The following is a 20970-nucleotide window of genomic DNA, read 5'->3' on the forward strand; positions in this document are numbered from 1 at the left end:
TGCTAAATCTCGCGGCCATTACTCTATCCTAATTCTCCTTGATCTTTCTGCTGTCTTTGACACTGTTGATCATCAACAGCTTCTTCTCATTCTCCGCAATCTCAGTCTACCTTTCCCAGCGCTTTTTCAGTGTTTCTTTCTCTGGCTCTGCCTCTTCTCCCCAACCCCTCTCTGTTGGCGTTCCCCACGGTTGTGTCATTGGTCCCCTACTGTTCTCTATCTATATTGCCTCCCTTGGTAAACTCCTCAGCTCCTTTGGCTTTCATTATCATTTATATGCAGATGACACACAAATCTACCTGTCCCTTCCTTATCTCTCTCCGCCCATCTTAACTCGTGTCTCTGACAGCCTTTCCGCAATTTCCAACTGGATGGCTGCTCACTTCCTTAAACTCAACCTGTCCAAAACAGAACTTCTGGTCTTTACTCCCTCAAGTGTTGCTACTCCCGTGTCTGTCTCCCTCCAAGTCAACAGCGCCACCATCACCTCTACCTCGCATGCTCGCTGCCTAGGTGTTCTCTTTGACTTCTGATCTCTCCTTCACCCCTCATGTCCAGTCGATTGCCAAATCCTGCCGCTTCCATCTAAAAAACATAGCTCGCATCTGCTCTTTTTTAACACCAGACGCAGCTAAGGTGCTGGTCAATGCTGTTGTTCTTTCTCACCTTGGCTACTGCAATCCCCTTCTCAGTGGTCTTACGTGTTCTCAGATTGCACCGCTGCAATCTATAATGAATGTGGTGGCTAGGCTCATTTTCCAGTCCGGCCGCACCTTCCACACCTCCCTCCTCTGTCAGTCCCTACATTGGCTTCCAATTAGATATAGGGCTCAATTTAAGATTCTGGTGCTTGCTTACAAGTTCCTCCATAATGCTGCTCCAACATACCTATCCTCCCTAATACACAAATATGTCCTCTCGAGGCCCCTGCACTCTTCCGAAGACCTACACCTATCCTCTGTACGTACTCCCACATCTGATGCTCGCCTCCAGGACTTCTCCAGGGCTTCACCTTTTCTGTGGAACTCCCTTCCCTTCTCCGTTAGACTTTCACCTAGTCTCCACTCCTTCAAAAAATCTTTGAAAACACACTTCTTCAGGAAAGCATATCATTTAAACTGTTAGCGGGTTTTCATTCCCCCCTTATGCCAACCCCTAATGGATCATAGTCCAGGAAGGTGTTTTTTCTGCCAGGAACCATCATTCAGATGAAAATGCCTTAATCTCAGTCTCTGCCAAGTCATCCAGGGAACAGCACTTTTTATTGCATGCTTTGGACGAGGAGGTTCTGAGGAGGCTGCACTTCTGACTCTGTCATGCAGTGGCAAGGGTTGTCGAAGAACTTCTCGCAATGGCAATCGAAGACTCTTGCCAGCTGCTCTTGATAAAAGGTGCTCATCTCATGGACATGAGGGCATGAAAGCCCCTGAGTGTCGGCATTTTAGAGAACAGACCTCAGGATGTCTGATTTGATAAAGGCTCATAGAGGAGCCAAAACATTGTCTCTCCTCAGGTGTGCCTGGATATTTTTTTCCCTTAGATAGTTATATAAACTCAATACAGCAGTAACTAAATGTATCAAAGCAATCAGTGTATGCAAAATTTGTTTAGCCTCTAGGAAACAAAGTTTATTTCTTTAACCCCTTAAGGACACATGATATGTGTGACACGTCATGATTCTCTTTTATTCCAGAAGTTTGGTCCTTAAGGGGTTAAAAACAGTCTTTAGTGGTGATATAGATCCAAATATTGATCTTTGTTATATTCAGAGGAAGCCCAAATTATTATTACAAGTGCAATTGGAGAAGCGTGACTTAGACACCAGACACCTGTTGGTATTCAAAATAAGCCTCTGTCGTTTATTCGTCAGTTGGGTTTTTATACATTAAAAAGTAATTGCTTATGTGCAAATACTCATAGGATAGTAGTAGAAAGGGAGTGAAAGGGTACAAGGAGTACAGATAAGACATAGGGATCATGTACATATAACAAATAAGTTCCGACAAAGATAAGTAACATACTGATTTAGGAGAGACAGCTCAGGTGGGGGCTATCTGCTCCCGGAACTAGACATATATGGTCTTAATTGTCGTTTTAAGCATTAAGCATTTCCTGAGTGCAAGTTAGCCAATTTAAATATAGGATATCAAAATATGACACCTATAAGCTTGAGCCTTGGAATCAAGACAAATTCTATCACAAGTAGTCCTGAGTCAATCAGTAAATCCACAATGTTGGCTTCCACAGCATGCTCGGCGTCCCGAGCACTCATGTAATTCCAAAAGAGAAATGGATCTGTACCAATCTTCTATGAACTTCGTATATGGGCTAGATTCGGATGAGCGTCCGTAACTTCCAAACGCGCTTCTCCGCTCAGGCAGCTTTTTACTTGTTACTTGACTCTTGTAACGCTCGTATTTAAAGCCATCCAGTTCAACCAATATGTGATTAGTACATACTACAATTAAGATCAAAATCCACTTTCTATAAAATTAATACAAAAACATGAAAGGTTTAGAATAAGTATTTTTGTTATGTATATAGACTGACTTTTAGAACAAGCCTCTTCTATTATATATTATTTTTCTTCCATTTGATATCTTCAGAAATTGGCCCTCCCTTTCTGGAGCACCCATGAGGAAGTATTCCCCCTTTTTTAATGTGTGCATTATGCTATTTTTTATTTTATTTTTTGTGTATATCTATCTACGGTTGTTATGATATAGAGAATTAGGTGAATCTTTTTGTATATATTTGGTTACTTCAAGTTAATAGCTTTCCTATTTTCACTTTTTTTTCGAATTCCTTGTTTTTCCCTCGGCTCTCCACTATACTATATATATATATATATATATATATATATATATATATATTTATTTATTTTTTTATTTTTTTTTTTATATATATTTTTTTTTTTAATTCTTCTTATGTGATATTTTTATTTTCGGTTATGATCTTTATGCTACCAGGGAACAATTAATATCATATGAAGTTAGCGCTACATATAAAACAGCACCGTCCTGCTCAAAATTAATTCACTTCCATGGTTTACATGACTGTTGGCGACTAGTTATACATATTAATCCACCGTACATGACATGTACTCAAAAAACAGACACATGTTTTGTCGTGTGTGTGGATGTCGTGTCTGCAGTTTCAATAACGGAATTTTGGAGATAGACTGGTCGGACCATGTACCTATAACTCTATGTTTAAAATAATCTTATTCGACATCCCATTGTAGACCATGGACATTAAGTGATTACTTAACTACTGACATAGAAAAAAGATTAAACAGAAAAAGCTATAAATATATTTTTTAAAGAGAATAACACTCCAGATATGTCCCAAGAAATAATCTGGAACGCTCATGAAGCCACCGTATGCGCCCATTTGATATGTAGAGCTTTTTTCCTAAAGAAAACAATAAAATCTCAATGGTTTCTTTTAGAAAGAAAGTTATACAATTTACAACAGCCTAATAAATTTGGTCCTTAAACTTCAATTGCAAAGTTAATTAAAGAAACAAAAAGTAAGATGAATATGTAATAAGATTGGAACAGACTATAGTTATATTAAAAACATTAGAACTTATTTTACTCAAAAGGAAATAAAACATCTTCCCAGCTAGCCAATATATTAAAACATGCAACAGTTCATTCAAGGATAGAATATCTGTTAGATGATAGTGGTGCTGAAGTGATTCATCCATATGATATCAGCAACACATTTGCCTGTCATTTTTTACATTATAAAGTGATTCTTAATATCATTACCACTCCGCAACCAAATATTGAGAAAATAAAAATGTTTCCTGACAAGATTCTACTACAAAAAATTAAACAAGAACAAATATGATAAAAAAAATGGGCTCTCCTCTGCACTCAAAGCCTATCTCCTCTGCTGCCACTAATAATAATGCAAATCATTTAATTCTATGTTATCCCACTTGGTTAGGTAGAGAAATACAGAGATGAGCGATATGTCTGTGCATCAATTTTTATATTGTTGTACATGAGTGTATGTGTGTAATCCTGTGTACATTTTTATACCAAACCAACCAACTCACACCGTGGTGCTGAACCACACACAATATATCCTCAGTCCTCCTGATCACCTGACAGTCTGGCACTATCACCTGATGTTGCGAGGAGGTAAAGTGCACCACAAGCACATTTAACCAATAGCTAAATTTGTTAAAAATAAGAAAAGTAAAAGTTTTTTTTTTCTTACATTTTAGTTATTTTACATTTCATGTGAATGTGTGTCTGTGTTTGTCTAAAGAATTAGCGTTGCTTGTTTTTTTTTCTGTATTTATGTGTCTGCTCAGCCTTTCTAAATGTTTTCCTAAATGTCTCCCCTAACTGTTGTTCTTGGTTTTTTTTGTTCTGTTTTTAAACTAGAGGCTATTTACCAACCTGAAAATTGACACTGCAATCTATTTATAAGCTTTATTTGTCTGGTTGTTTTCAGGTAATTTGTGAAAAGACTTCATCTTTCCAAGAATGTGTGTTCCTGTAACGTGAGAAAGACAATGTAATTATACAACAAATCAATCATCATGCATGGTATGTTTATACTGGACTGAGTTTATAAAGAATGTGAGTAGAGATAGAGAAAGACTGGGTAGAAGGACCAGGTCATTTTATTAGAGGTGGAGTAAAGGTGATTTGAGTATGTGGTCACCCAGAGGATATGACTGGAGGGAAAAGGCATGTGGTGGGTGAAAGGTTATGGCATAAATGAGTAACATCAACAGAAAGGTAGTAACCATGGATCTCAAAGCCAAATTATTTAAATATGCCAGGAGGCGCTGTCCTTGTACCCATTGGCCCCAGATTATTAATTAGTGTCTCTGGAGCAAGCTGTTTTTATCAGCATAATAGCATGCATTCAGTGAATATCTATACACACAACGAGGGAACCGACTGATATCTAAATCAAAATATACAATACTGCGCAACTTGAAATGCACTCACAGGATCTTGTATGATTCAGGCATTTGTGGTGCCTCCCCTGATGGCATGGGGGGCCTGGGAGATTCTCCTGAATACTTCCACTCAAGTACAGGACTCCGGGCGAAGGTTGAAAAAATAGCGGCTTTAATAATGTATAAAAATATAAAAAATAAATACAAAAGTTGGTCCTACGCATTTCGTCCCTTCTACAAAGTATGGAACTTCCTCAGGGACCACAATATTAAAAACAATCAATCAATACAGTACAACCAAAAAAGCAGGCTGCACTATATTTCTTTTGTATATTTTTATTTACATATCAGACGGTTACCTCGTTGTGTGTGTGTATATATATTCTTGTGGTTAAGTAGATTGCCAGCTGGGAGCAATGTGAGGGACGCTGTTTTCACATACTATTGATAAGTATCCTTATATACAAGTGTATCTGTATAAGGTATATCTCTTTGGTCTTTTTTGATTCAGTGAATATCATCTGATGCTCTGACCAGGGATGTATTTGTAATTGGTGCTGCCCCAGACCTGACCACTGATTGCACCCTGTTCAGTTTTATTTATCCTCACCACAATCAGACATATTTACCATCACCATAATCAACCACCATGGCCAAGTTCTCTCCCACCTATTTAGCCATTGGGTCCTTGTCTCCTTTCCATACTATATTTTGCAATGTCAATAATTACTAGTGGCTGCCAGGCAACACAAATAGATCCAATTAATGAATGTGTTTGACATCCAACATCCACATACAAAGTGTGCTGATGTTCGATATTTCTCATTAAGAAGCACTGGATTGGCAGATCTCAGTAATTGCCACACGTGCGTGTCTCATTAATGCTTCACTATGACAAGCATCTGTTTAGACAAAAGTCATGAGGACTGATGACTTCAGGTAGGGGCCGCAGATTGTCAATATGGTGTTTATGTAGGTCACATGGTGCATAATACTAAAGGCTGGGGAATGGTAGAGCTGGGAAGGGTGGAGCTGGGAAGGGTGGCAATGGCTTAGTGTAACGAAAATATACCCCAACACGCAGAATTCAACTAAACAGAAGACAACACAGAGGAGAGATACATCTACCGGACCTTAGAGTGGCCGGACTCGACGTAAAGAAGAGAGATACAGAGTCAGGAGCGATCCGAGGTCAAGGGCACAAAGAGACAGCGTAAACTAGGACTAGCCGGGGTCTGGTACACAGTACAGATAAGGATAAAGAGATAACGTAGTCAAAAACAAAGCCAAGGTCAAGTACGAAGGAACACAACTGAACACAACAAGCGCTAAAGGGAACTGAAACAGAAACCACGATAGGGCAAGGAACTAAGGGAAAAAGGTGAGTATATATGCCTAAACATCTATTTTGATTGGTCCCTGTCACATCCACGCCCCCCAAAAGGTAAGTGTATGGGGAGTGTGGCATGACAGGGACCAATGGGAGGCCTTTGCCAATTTAGGCTCCCACTGTCCCTTTAAGAGCGCGGCCAAGACCCGCGGCGCGCTCTTAGAGGCAGGCGAGACATGTGACCGCTTCTCGCGGTCACTGCCCGCCTTCCTGTTGCAGCCGTCGGATGAGCCGCGCGCGGCTCGTGCAGCAGCAGAGCCGAGCGCGGCTTGAACAGAGGACCCCGGCCGGCCCCTGGAAAGGGTAAGTACCGCTACACTGAGTGTGTTATGATGGATTGAACAAATAAACTATACTGGCTGAAGGAGTGGAATCTCATACTGATAGCTGTTAAGAAGGGACATTGTGGTGGTTGGCTCTGGCAGGGAGCATGATAATGATAAGGTTATGTAGGATATAGTCGTGTGTTACTAGTGCAGGCAAAGTACTGCTGGTTGGAAGAAGGTCATTAGCTAGTTGGCCCTGGCAGGGAACATGGCTTGGAATGAGAGTAGTGAACTGTGTGGCAGAGGGAATAATACTGATGGCTGTGGGGAGGTAGGAGTTAGATCAGATTCAATATGTGGAATGATTTGAAAAGGGCAGACTGATATGGGAACTCTTCACATGTTATTCAATATATAGATAATACATTAGACAATTGCCTATTTATATGCTGTGGACTTCATTCAGGTCCATACCGACCATCGAGCAAACTTAATCACCTATACAGACTCTGGATCCCCATACACACACTATACCAGGCATAGGCAACCTTCGGCAATCCAGATGTTTTGGACTACACCTCCCATGCTTTGACATTATGGGTGTAAGATCCCTGATCTATACACACATACACTAGAGCATGGGTCCAGATGTTGCTGAACTACAACTCCCATGATTCTTTGAATTACATAGATAGCCAGATTCCTGCCGGATCTTTGTTACTCTTGCTGAACTACAACTCCCATGATTCTCTGGCTATCTATGTAATTCAAAGAATCATGGGAGTTGTAGTTCAGCAAGAGTAACAAAGATCCGGCAGGAAAAACAGAACAACCAGATAATAGGCTTCAGGCAGAGCTGGCTTTTACAGCCTGCTGATTAGGAGCATCTGACCCTAATTGGTAAGGGGCTGCAGGTGGATCAGCACTGCTCCATCCAGGCAAAGGAGTCAGGTAGCAGACAAATACAGGTAGATTCTGAAGCCCCCTGGTGGACAGCATGGTAGAGAACCTGTCTGTGATGTTGGAGCTGTGAGTTCAAATCTCTTAATGATGTTGCTGAACTACAACTCCCATGATTCTTTGAATTACATAGATAGCCAGAGAATCATGGGAGTTGTAGTTCAGCAACATCTGGGGAGCTGGAGTTTGAGGACCCATGCACAGCAAGGCATGGCTGCCCCTTTAGGTGTCCTGGCTTTTAAGAGACTGGCTTTTGAAATTACGGCTCCAACATCACAGACAGGTTCTCTACCATGCTGTCCACCAGGGGGCTTCAGAATACACCTGTATTTGTCTGCTACCTGACTCCTTTGCCTATTATCTGGTCGTTCTGTTTTTCCTGCCGGATCTTTGTTACTCTGCTGATTGATTTCCTGGAGTCTGACGCCTGGCTTACTGACTATGATATCGAAGTCTCGCGTGCACCCAGAGCATTTCCATGACAGATCTGCAGTGTTAACTCACTGGACCAGCAGGGAATTTAATAAAGGTAGGACACAGCCCCTGCCCCCCACCACAATGTAACCCCTCCTCTCCCGGCCCCCCTCCCCACAATGTAACCCCTTCTCTACCTGCTCCCATCCCCACACTGTAATAAACAAGAATAAACAATATTTGTTTGTTTGTTTGTTCTTGTAATTGTTATTGCTGTTACCAGTTTTAATACCAGGAGGTCCCGGAGGAAGTCCTTTGTGGACGAAACATGTAGGACCTGATACTATAAGAGCTGATGCTTTTTTATTTATTTTTATACTTATTTTAATAAAAAAATAATTTTTCTACTTTACTATCCTGAGCCCGACTCTGTTATCTTCGGAACTGGAGGAGTGGTTATACCTACCTATATACATCAGGGGAGGCACCCTTGGGCGCTTTTCTTTCATCCTTCTAGTGAGTGATATTCTACAAAGCGCATTTATACTCATTTAACAGTGTTACACTATTATTTGTTTATCTACATTGTAGATCTGCAGCTGTATCCTCCTTTGTTTGTATGCATATCACTTTGTTACATCCCTTGTCTGTCAGTCAGACAACCGGTCCTGTTACTTCCTGGTTTGCTTAGCTAAGTGGAGTTAAAATCAAGAGGCTGGTAGTTGACCAGAGCTCCTGTCTTACAAAGACTCCTCATTGAGCTGCATTGGGAAGTCTGTGATTGGACAGTCACAAAGTCTGGGCTGGATTAGAAGGCTGCTGACAAGAGGTCTGCAAGTTTTTCAGACTGTTTTTATTTTATATGTTTATTTATATTTTAAACATATAAGCAAGTACTTCCCTCTATGACGCTTCTGGGCGACACCACTGAAGGCCGGCATACACACGGCCTTCTTAAAGTGGCCAACGGCATCGCTACACGAGCTCACCTGCAACTCAGTAGCTGGGAAGCAGACTTCCAGCAAAGATTTGACACTATGTGCCAGTGATATTGGAGAAGCTGAGAGGATCGGCAAAAGCCACCTAAGATGCTTGCACCCATGGCGCAACCTCCAGACGGAGCTCCGCATGGTAACCCCCTCCTGGCTGGGGAACCCAGAAGGTTCACGTTACCGCCCATATTCCACACTCCGGACTGCGACACCGTCGCCTGAGACTCCTAAGCCGCCTTCCATGGATGGTGAGGGAGGCTTATGGACATAGGTAACTGGGTCCTGACAACACCGGGGCTGTTGTGATGCTGCACAGCAAGGCAACAGCCCACCACAAGAAGTATCTGCTGCATCTGCCTGCACGCAGTCTGAGAATACATCCAGGCTGTTCACTTAAATATAATTTTGTCATTTCTGTCTTCCCCAAGCAACTTTATTTTAATTCTGATTTTAATTTGCATTTTATGTGCCTGCTCACTTGCAACCAACATAGAGGTTAGAAATGTAAGCCCGATCTTTGTGTAGCTTGGTGGTCTTATTTTTCAGCATATGCTGACATTGTTCACATGCTAGTACGTATGGGCATAGGGCCCTTAATCTAATCCAGTTTAAGCAACCAGTGCTTTTTTATTTTTTTTATTTGTTTTTATTGTTTTTTCCCAAATCATCTGCCAATATTCAGTCTAGTAGGGTACAGAAAAGAAAGGAAGGGGTAACATAATTTACATAACATGGGTATGTTATAACATTGAGGCAACTAGGCATATTATGACAATCATTCGAGTATACAGGTGGTTTGAAGATTATACATATATTTCTTTAATTATTGATTGCCAGGGGTCCCCCTGCCAATCTGAAAGCATATATATCAATCCCTTCTATTTATTTTTGTGTATCTGTCTTTATGCTGGGTTTGTCGTCCTGGCAGTCTTCCCTGGGTATCTGTCTGTGTCCTAGCTGTTTTGGAAAGTTTTACCAGGGTTCTCCAGCTCGCCGGACCCGTTCTACCTGAACTCGGGGCTTACCCCCAGAACATTCTGTGTATTTCCCTGTTTTCTGTCTGGGGTGGTTGTTTTGATTAACAAGGGAGTCAACCACCTCCAGCGTGCTACGTGTAGTGGGTCATACCTGTATGTTGCCTCGTTGGATGGATCAGTAGGGGAGACAGAATTATTTCCTTTGTGGTTTTCGTAAGTCGGAGTGAGATCATGGTTGGAAAAAAAAGCTGTTATTTGGCTACCGGTTGGCGTATGCAGTTCCTAGCGCCTACAGTTCTGTTTTCTTATGACCTGTCTATAACAATTTATCTTGCTTAACAGTATGTATTGATGTCATGTACCATCCATGCACACCAAAAATAATTACAAAAAAAATTGCGGTTTCTCTAAATAATTACCTTACAGGACTAAGACTGCCTCCCTTGGCTGTCTATCAGATAGCCACTAGAGGCACTTCCTGGATTATACAGACTCTGAATCCCTTAAAAGACTCTGGACGTCTTCATGCTCTGCAGTGCTTTCCTAATACGCTTGAAGGACATTATGGCCTTGAAGGAGGTGGATTGCCGACCCAGCGTCAAGGGATATCAGGGCTGGAATCAGATGAGTAAATAAATGGTTTTTTTTTTAACCCTTTATCTGCTTCGGGGGGACCATAGGGCACTGTAGTGTTAGGAATACAATACTTAAACAGTGTGTTTATTTTTTTTGTTTATGGACAGTTTAGTGTCCTTTACTAAATCTTCCCCAATGTGTATTTACATAATCCTAAGGAATGCTACCTATGGGGACTGAAGATTTGTATGTGTCTGTCTCCAAGGAGAATATGAACATTTATATTGCTTGTTAGAGAAAGCCCTTTAACCCCTTAAGGACAAAACTTCTGGAATAAAAGGGAATCATGACGTGTCCTTAAGGGGTTAAAGACCATCAGCAGCCAATCAGAGTCTGATTTGTTACAGGAGCTAACAGAAATTTTCTAACTAGTATATTTTGGGCTAAAATGTTAAATTCACTTTGAATCCAGTTGGACATTTCATTGATGTGAATAACCCTTCTAGGGCTGTGTGTTTAGAGTGCGCATTCTATATACCATAACTACTATAGATAGTGCACTATGATAGTTATGACGCCAGTTTATCTGTATATAGTTTATAACTAAGTTATGCATGGACACTGTTTTTGTTATCGTTCTAGTTTCAGTGCCTCCATGAGTGTTGCTGGCCAGGCTAGGACTGACTTCCTCCCACTATCTTCGATGTGTGTACAGGCTGGTTCCCTGCTGTGATTGTTGCTGGTCTTCTTATATTTAGAATGGACAGATACAGTAAAGGGTAAATGTATGAATAGAGTTTATGTAGAATACTGCTTGAGTGTCAGTATTACTAGGTGGTGAAAAATAATTTACTAGGATGATCTCAGATATAGATATAGTGCTACTTTAAACACTTAACTGTGAGCTCTCTTCTCGATATTGTAATACACCACGTGTTACAGAGGGTTTTATTAGTATGAAGATCTATGGTAGACTAACATATAATGCATACTGCAGTTTGTTTTACTGCTGAGGAACTCTGTCAGGCATACATGCAGGTGGTGAGGGGGCCCATTCAGGATGACAGGTGGAATGGTGATCCACAGAGATTTCCTCTCCTGTCGGTCACTTTACATTGGGGCTTGTGGACCACGGTAGAAAATCTTCATTATCCTGTACCCTAGAAAGCTGCTTCTGCCTCCCTCCACTCTGATCTGTATTTCTTTTTTTGATTTGCAAAACTTATACAGACACTCCTCACTTACCGACCGGGTTCCTTTTCTACGACTCGGTCGTAGAACGAATTGGTCGTTAAGTGAGGACCACCTGTATGTCCATCTGCTAACTATGTTATATCAAAAGAAGAAGCTACTATTGCCCCTGTCCATATAAACTATATCTACCCCAGACATAAAATGTCTACTGGTCCTCACATTGTTCTTGATGGGTACAAACTACAATGGAGTGGACCGCACTCCTCTCATAGGAAATATTTTTAATTCTCAGTGATAACCAAACATGGTGTACCCCTGGTCACAATGTCCAAACAATAGAGAAGAGGACCAGGCACTATTTTTTTTTCAGATATGACAGCTATTTAATGAAGAATATCACCAGGTTTTCTAGTTAACTATTTGGTCTCCAACTGTGACCTTTATCAAGTGAAATATAGGCCAAGCCATGGTTGGTGACCAAAACATTGACTTGTAAACCTGGTGATATGCTTCATTAAATAGCTATCATATGTGAAAGGTTGAGTGCCGTGAACCCTTTTCTGTTGTCTGGACATTGTTCTTGATATTGCTCATATCCTACCCTGCTCAGACTGATTTACTGGTGCAGTATCCACTAGTAATGTATGAATGAAATTACTTTTCAAGCTAATAGAGTAGTCTTCTGTTCGCTTGCTACGTTATAGAAAGTAATGAGCGAAAAGCTAACAAGCATAGGTGATTTTATTATTTGAAGTGTCTCTAATAAAAGCTGGAAAAACTGTAAATGTAATGTCCGGCTTTGAACAGTTTTGTTACTACCTACGTTTGCAGGTGATCCAACAAGGCACCCACCACACAACCCTGTTCCTTGGGGGGGAAGCTGATATATGTAGGGGTGTGGAATTTATATCGCCCGACATCCAGGACATGCCGTTCCGGGTGCAGGAATTTTCAAATCTTTTAGCCCTACCATGGGAAAACTGCAGGGCTACCATAGAGAGGCTGGGGCTGAAGAAGTGAGGTCTGCAAATCCGCTGTGTGCACACCTTAGTAATTACCTTCTCACGATCTGGCACGCTCTCCTTAGTCGGTGTGTGCATTGGGATTCCCAGCATGCACTCTTACTCACTGAATGCTACGAACACGGCAGCTAAGGGGAAAGGAGGCGTTTTAACTGTGGGGTGTGAAGGATACATAAAGCCCACATGTCCTTAAAACAGAGGGAAGGCATGGGATTAAAGCTCCCACAATTCCCCCCCCCCCCTGCTGTGCGTAAAGATACCATATATACAAGCTGTACATTAACAGGTATTGTCTTACTGCCCTATGTAGACTCACTGCAATATTACTTCATTTAAAAAAAAATGTAACTTAAATTATACCCACACATCACATAAAGTAAGCACTTTAGTCGAATTGTCGAAGTGGAGTTGATGTTAAGGGTCGGCAGTGTTCGAAGTTAAAATGGCCGCCGCCACGTGGTCCTTTGTCCGATACCGGCCACTTGGGACAGTATTATACAATCCACATGCCCAAAAGTAGTTCTTAAAGGGTCAGTACATTATGGTAGCAGTCCATAAGCCCCAATTCAGTCCCTTAAAGGGCAATACCTCCCAGGGACCATAATCACTGGGCAGGAGGCTAGCAACCAGGCTTCTCCAGTTCTCAGTGGCGAGGTTGGTTTCGCCACACCGGCCTACACTGGACCCCAGGGAGAGGTAGAGAGGTTGGATAGGCCACATAAAATAAAATGAGTGTGTGTGTGTGTGTCAGTTTGTCTTTCAAATCAGTGAGATTGTGTCTATCATTGAGAGTGTGAAAAGAGGGTTGCACTCAATCAAAAAAATCACAGGGCGCTGACTGAGTATTGGTCAGCATACCCATAGAACATGTATCAAGGGAAAAAATCTCAGGCACTCACTGTGATAAGTTAAGCAGCTTTAATGGACACCACAATGTGAAGAGGAGTGGACCAGTGTTCCACAGGCCACAATCCACAACCTGATCAACTCTATGCGAAGGAGATGTGTTGCACTGCGTGAGGCAAATGGTGGTCACACCAGATACTGACTGGTTTTCAGACCCCCCAAAACAGTAAAACTGCACATTTTAGAGTGGTCAGCCTAAGGCACACCTGTGTAATAATCATGCTGTCTAATCAGCATCTTGATATGCTACACCCGTGAGGTGGATGGATTATCTCGGCAAAGGAGAAGTGCTCACTAAAATAGATTTGTGAACAATATTTGAGAGAAATAGGCCTTTTGTGTACACAGAAAAAGTCTTAAATCATTGAGTTCAGCTCATGAAAAATGGGCTCAAAAACAAAATGTTGCGTTTATTATTTTGTTCAGTGTACTTGTTTATACCATATCATCTTCCTTGTGCTGGCTGGTTTCATACCAGGGAAACACTTGGAGTTATTAACAGCGCACCATCTACAGAAGCATCTCCAGTGTACACAATCTACAGAAGCATCATAAACATAGACATAACCCTGGGCAGGGCCAGGATGGGCACAGTTGTCGCCTAAGCACGTGTAGTGGAGTTTATGGTTTCACATTTTTTAGTGAATTAATTCCACGCTATCTCCCAGTAGGTTTGGTAGTTTGGGTGTTTTCACTTGGGTGGCGTGTTTTGTTTTGTAAAAGTTAACTCATACAGACTTTTGGAGGATATTCGGTATTGGTTCGGTTTTGGTATCAGTGGGGAAATTGAAAAGTACAACGTTTTTTTTCTAGGAGGTAGGGTAGGTTTATACCTGTGCTTTCTTTTATTACTTTTGCTCGATTTTGCCAGAAGCAGGTAAGCTTTGGGCAGCTCCACTATATGTGTGACATGTTCCCGATTCCAGATGCGCATCTCCAGCATTGATTAGATTTAGTTAGGCATATGCGGCTTAAGCGAGTTGGTGTTAGATACCATTGGTAGATTAGTTTTTTGGCCAATTTAGTGTGCCTGGAGCAGAACGTAAAGATTTTGGGGTTTACAATCATTTTTTTCTCATGTTTGTTCAGGGAATGATTTATTTAATTTGTGGGTGGTGATCCCGGTCTACACCTCCATAGGCCCCATTACTTCTCTTAAGAGCCCTGACAGAGCTGCTCCCCAGCCTCCTTAGATGGCAGATGCTGCATGCCACCCGAATTCCAGAAACGAATGAGCTACATCTCTCAATACCCTCGACCGCATATTTGCAAACTTCTGGAGCAGCGATTGTATTCCCCCAAGCACCACCAGACACAAGCCAGAGCATCCCAGCTGGTGCTGCCTGAGCCTATCGCAAAGCGGGCATAACTTATGTGACCCAAACCCTCGTTCTCCTCCTCCATAGCAGGAACTGCAACCAGAAACTCCTCCAGCCTGAGCCATGGGGAACCACACCTTGGACTTTCATCACGAAGGGTTATACGAGCCCTACTATAAAAATTGTGCTGTATTCTCAAATGCTGACCAACTGTTACGCTGTGTTTTCTTGTATACTTGCAAATGCTGTTGGGGCATTGCGAGCTAACTTGTTATGTTTCCATGCACTTAAAAAAAAATCCATCTGAAGAGGGTTGGGTGCTGCCTATAAAAGCATATTTGCATTATCATTGAGCCTCATCAATTGGGCTCTGGACATTTTGAGCGTAGTCACCTATTTTTGTCTGCACTTTGTTTAGTAGCATCTGCACTACTTTAAAAAAAAAAGTTTAAATAATTTTTCATGTTAAAACCGCATCAATACTTGTATATTAGGGGTGAGCAAATTATTGCATGTATTTTTCCAGCGCTCCACTTAAAATTTACAAGTCAAATACTTGTAAATCGTTTTCTATCTGTAAATAAGGGTGAGAGACAGAAGGTATTCCATCATGTGTGTTTTAGAGCTGATGTTCTTTTGACTGATTTATTTAATCACGCCTACTCTTTGTGAGTTACTTTCAGACGCGAATGAGTATTCGCGTACGATCAGGGTGCACCAGGAGGAATGACGCAGAACAGTATAGGAAGCGTTTGCACTGAAGAGGCACTTGTCTGTTCGCAGCCGAAGCCAGAGAGGTCCAAAGGACGCAGCCGGTACACCAGCACACACGGCAAGGGGCAGATCTTTATGGCAGCAGGCACCGCACAACTGGATCTGCACTAGCTGGGACAACCAGACAGGTCCCTGAGCAAAAGGGCGTAAGGGCACAAGGAGGAAGAGAAAAATAACCCATGGAGGGGGAGGCAGATGCAGTAAGTAGAAAAGCTAGTAAAACAAGATAAAGAGAATATATCCGATAGTTGTCTTACTATTCTCTTTATCTTGTTTCATTATCCTTGGGTTACCCCTTTCTACCCATTCTAGGTGACCATTTTTTACTTGAGAGACGGGAGTTGGGAAAGGTTGTTCCTTCCCTATCTGCTGGCCCCTTAAGTTTTTATTCATATTAGAAAAGCTAGCCCCCCCCAAAGAACTGCCTGAAAAAATCCTCCAGCCCAGAACAGATGTAAGAAGCATATAGAAAGGAAACCAAAGCACAGTCGACAGTGGCACAAACTAATAGGTAAGCAATACAACCTAGAAAAGGTAGAATGTGGCAAAAAAATAAACAAATAATGAAAACAACATGGGACAGAGAAGAGAACCAATACTCTGACCTTGTACATGTGATGGAGCAGCAAAGAAAGAGGAAGTGCTTCTGTTACATGTACCTCTTATAACCTATACTTGTTTATGATTGGTTCTCAGTTCTTTCATTGCTTCTTTCCTGCTATGGAGTTTAGTAAAGAAAGCTATGCAAAATATGAAGCCTTCTGTCATGTTATAGCATTAACCTTAATTTAGTCTAGTCAGTGACATTGCTGGGTCTTGAACCACCTTGAAATCTCAGCAGGGACCCACCGAACCGAAGGGCAGGCTATTTCAGATGCTGTCCGTTCTCGGTACACTCTTGCACCTTGTTTCTTTGCTCTCCATGGTTCTTGAGACTAGGCTTTATGGACCTCTAGTTAGATTATCTAGACTTTTTTGTGGAATCCCTATTTTTTAATTTTTTTATTTCTACACTAGCGCATCTTATAGACTAGGGGCTGCCTGGATTTTGACTGACTGCTAATGATAAAGCAACCTTCTAAGCATTCCTTCTATCAAATATATTACCTAGTTCTGACCTTCTTTAACCGCCCTTTGAGGAAGCAGGTGTATAGAAGCACTAATAGGGATTTTGATTTTCCCATGCCCTATGTTAATCCAGCCCTGGGCAACGACCCATGGTAATAAAACATTGTCAAGAACAAACCAACATTAGTTTAAAAGGGTTAATTTGAAGAACAGACTTTATTTTTAGTCTGCACAAGCCTTCTTTTTTTTCAAGTTCTTTCTTGTCTACTTCCTTCTCAGCCTGTATAGTTGTTACATATTGTTTTGGAAGTCTGCTTTACCTCAAAAAAAGGAATGGGCCCCTGCAATTTAAATACAAAAAGTTAAAATTCAATTGTAACAACTGTCCTTTCCTTACTTTCCATCCATCAGCTAATTTTTTATTCATAGACACTTAGACAGCCAGTGAGAGAACCAGGGTATTGGCTTACTGAGGACACAGCAGTTTCATTTGGATGGGTATATATATATATATATATATATATATATATATATATATATATATATATATATATATATATATGTAATCTCATTGCAATTAGACATGTGCAATTTAATTTTGGCCGAATTTCGGCAATTCGGACTTTCGGATGCTTTAGAACGTTCAAAGTGCCGAACCAACCCGAATTGCCAAAGTCCCGAAGTGCTTCGGATTTCTGAAAAGTGGTAAAACAGGAGAGGGAGGTCAAATTAAGGGAATGATGACAGGAATCTAACCCTTGCCCCAATCTTCTTCTAATCCCTAAGCCTACCCCCAACCCTAGTAGGGTTAGAGTTATAGGGTAGGGTAAGGTTAAGGTATTCCCGAAGTCCCGAATTTCGGAAGTACCGAACCAAATTTTTTGCCCATGCACATCCCGAATTGTAATAGCTAAATAATTAGATTTGATGTGTAAAATGTGACATATCTGGACTATTTTCTCCTACATTTCATCCCAGGATGGTGTCTAATCGGGGTCTCAAAACACCTTTTAATTAATTTGTACATATATATATTTTTTTATTTCACCACTGTATATTATGCCTGCTTATTTTATTTCAAATCCCATCACTACAAATAGACTAGGCTACACACATCCATTTTTTTGTTCATTTATATCTCATCTGTTAAGAAAAATAACTAAAAGATGAACCTCAAGTTTATATTTTAAGAATATTAACACTTATATTATACACTTCAAGATGACACTATTAAATCTACTGGAATTTGCACATTAATAAACCATCCTTTATTCTAATCTCTAGGGAACTATGACTTCCATCTTTTAATAACCCCATCTAATGTGATATATGCAGCCACTGTCCACTTACCTGTCCGTAGAAGGCTGATAAAGAATATCCTCTTGACCTGTGACCGGTTCATGCTGTAGTATATTATCCTGTTTATAGCACTCTGCACAAAAAATATTTTCATTTTCCAGTCCTTTTGTTGTTTTATATTGTTTAGGAAATAATTTAGGCTTCACCTTTGAATTAAGGAGTGGGTCACTGCAATTCAAATAGGAAAAGTTAAAATACAGTCATAGCAATTATGTCATTTCCTTTCTTTCCATCTATTAGCCCATTTTGTCGCTTATCTTAGTCATCTTTAGCTTTCCTCTCACTTTTGGTCCATCAGCTACCCTATCACTCTTTATATATCATTTATTATTGCACAGCTTACAGTGAAAAATAATTTGTTACAGTGACACTATCAATCATTTTAAGTTTCATATATTACATCCTGGTTATGGTAATTTTAGTTAATAGTTTATTTTGTAACATAAAAGTTTCTGTATATTTTAAAATGCATTCCTTATTACAATTGGGTAACGCCTGGTAAGTTGCGTTGCCATAGTACTCATAGTACCCAGTGATTTGTGATGGCTCAGAAAGACCATTGACATCTTTCTCTATCTGTGTACAAAGAGAGCCAGTGAGAGAACCAGGGGATTGGCTTACTGAGGACACTGCAGTTTCATTTGAATTACCTTATATGGTCGGTCATTCTGTGTCTCATTAAACACTTACCTAGGTGGACGAGCATATCGCCTTTGTAAATTGGATTTTTTTGGAATCACCCGGATATAGCATGGTACATTGGGTATCTTCTCCTTTCTATGCCTGACATAGATATTATAACGTCTAAAGCTTTTGAAGAAAAACGCAAGCAACAAAAAAGTCAGGCTAATTCTTACAGCACCCATGTGGAGTTTAAAATGTAACCCTCTCCCTTTGATTAATGTTAACATACAGTATTTACCTTTCGTCAAGCACAGCTAAATTAGATGTATCAGAAGGGGAAAGGCGACATCTCTCTGTGTTTTGTTGGTAACATTTTAGAACTTCTTCTACAAACCCACCATTCTGTTCTCGTGGCTCCCATCTCTCCCCCTTCTCAGGATCTAGAGATATATCCAGTCTAGGTGATACCGGAAGCAATGTCTGGTGCTCTGCTTTAAAAGGTAGCCTATTTAGGAAAGAAAATTGAAAATGTATTCCTACCTACCATAATTTTATTTACTTGGTCATAGGCCATGGCAGAGCAAAAATGGGTATCTCCTCCCTATCCCTAATTGGACAGGAAGTATATTGCAAAAATAGGATGTGGAAGTGTGGTATAACCAAAAATACCAGAAGAATATCAGCAGGGCCGTCTTTAACATTAAATGGACCCTGGGCAAGCATTTGCTTGGGCCACCTGGATCCTGCCTCCCACTAAGGCTTGCACCCCCTGGCATTCGATCATGCTCTCCACCCCAACACAGTGGCAGAATGAATGTAGAGAGAGATCTGGTGCAAGAAAGATTTTGGGCCTCCCCTCTTGCTCAAGAGTGGAAAAGATCCTCATCTGTCGTACAACTCCCACAATGCTATGCCAGCTAGGGATCTACAATTTGGACATTCGAGGAGGGCTGTATTTGATAGCAGTGTTTCTGCATTTGAATGTGAGCATGTTTTTGTATAGAGTATGTGTGCATTTAGGGTGTAGTATCGGTGTTTGATTGAAGGGGTGTGTTTCTATATACTTTTTGCGTTTGAATTCAGGGGTGTATTTGGATGTAATGTTTGTGTGTGCATGTTGTGTTTGATTGCTGGGATGTATGCACATGCATTCTATACATTCACAGATCTACATACACATTACTATATACACCACTGTCTCCTCCCCAGCAACACTCTGTTACTTTGAGCAAGTGGTCTGACATCACTTCCTCCCAGCAGGCAGAAAGACAAGACAAGGCCAGGTCTGGAGCACACTTAAAGGGCCAGGGGCCCCTGATTACATCACCTGCTGCAGCCCTACCGGGATATTTCTCAGGATCCCAGTGGGCTGTCAGGTCCTAGTTGCAGGCAGGGGGCCCAAGAGGCAGCTGCTTTGGGCCCCCCAGGAATAATTGGGCCCAGGGGCAGCTGCCCTGTTTGCCCATTGTTAAAGACGGCCCTGAATATCAGCAATATAATCTAGTGCTGTCTTGTATACCAAGCTGCTGTATCTCCAACAGCAGACAGAATGTTAAATCAAAGAAGAAATTCACAAAGCACTACTTGGTTATAAGGGTCCACTAGTGCAGCCCATATTAATTTGCAGAGCTTAAGAATTCATAAGCGATTTCTTATGCTCTGCAATTATATATGGGATGCACCAGTGGGCCCTTATAACTAAGTAGTGCTTTTATAAATGTCTACTTTGATTCCTAATTAGACAGGAACCTAGTTAAGACAAAAGGTATAGGTAACCGCTCCTAGCTCTCCCACCTCATTCTTGTTTCCAGCAATATCCCAGAGCGGGATCTTTGTGCTGGCATGGCCTATGACCAGCAAAAGAAAATTACGGTAAGTAGGAATACTTTTTTCTGGCCATATCTATGGCAGCACAACAATGATTAATACCCAAGCAATAACCAAGGGAGGGAAAGATATATACACAAGACTTCCAAATTATAAAAGCAATTATAAGTGACAACACACACATCATAAGGACATTGGGGAAAAACTGACTGATCACTATTGCCACATTATCAAATTGACCAACTCAAATGTACCCAAAAAAGTTTGAAAAAGTATTGGTTGAAGACCAAGCAGACATTTTACCTGTAAGTTCCAGGGAAACTTGACCATTAACGCTCAAGAGGGAGAAAGGGCTCTAGTGGAGAACTTACA

The 20970-nt window shown here is 41.1% G+C and overlaps 1 long non-coding RNA gene across 1 annotated transcript in view; it reads left to right on the forward strand.

Annotated features, from left to right (window-relative positions):
- Window positions 1-20970, forward strand: part of LOC134582550 (uncharacterized) — a 447686-nt gene that overhangs the window by 408829 nt on the left and 17887 nt on the right. Inside the window, exon 2 of the long non-coding RNA XR_010086270.1 lies at window positions 4474-4568. This is a non-coding gene — a long non-coding RNA (uncharacterized LOC134582550). The remainder of the gene's footprint in view (window positions 1-4473; window positions 4569-20970) is intronic.

The sequence above is a fragment of the Pelobates fuscus genome, chromosome 13, assembly GCF_036172605.1.
Source record: "Pelobates fuscus isolate aPelFus1 chromosome 13, aPelFus1.pri, whole genome shotgun sequence".
In the NCBI taxonomy this organism is placed as follows: Eukaryota; Metazoa; Chordata; class Amphibia; order Anura; family Pelobatidae; genus Pelobates; species Pelobates fuscus.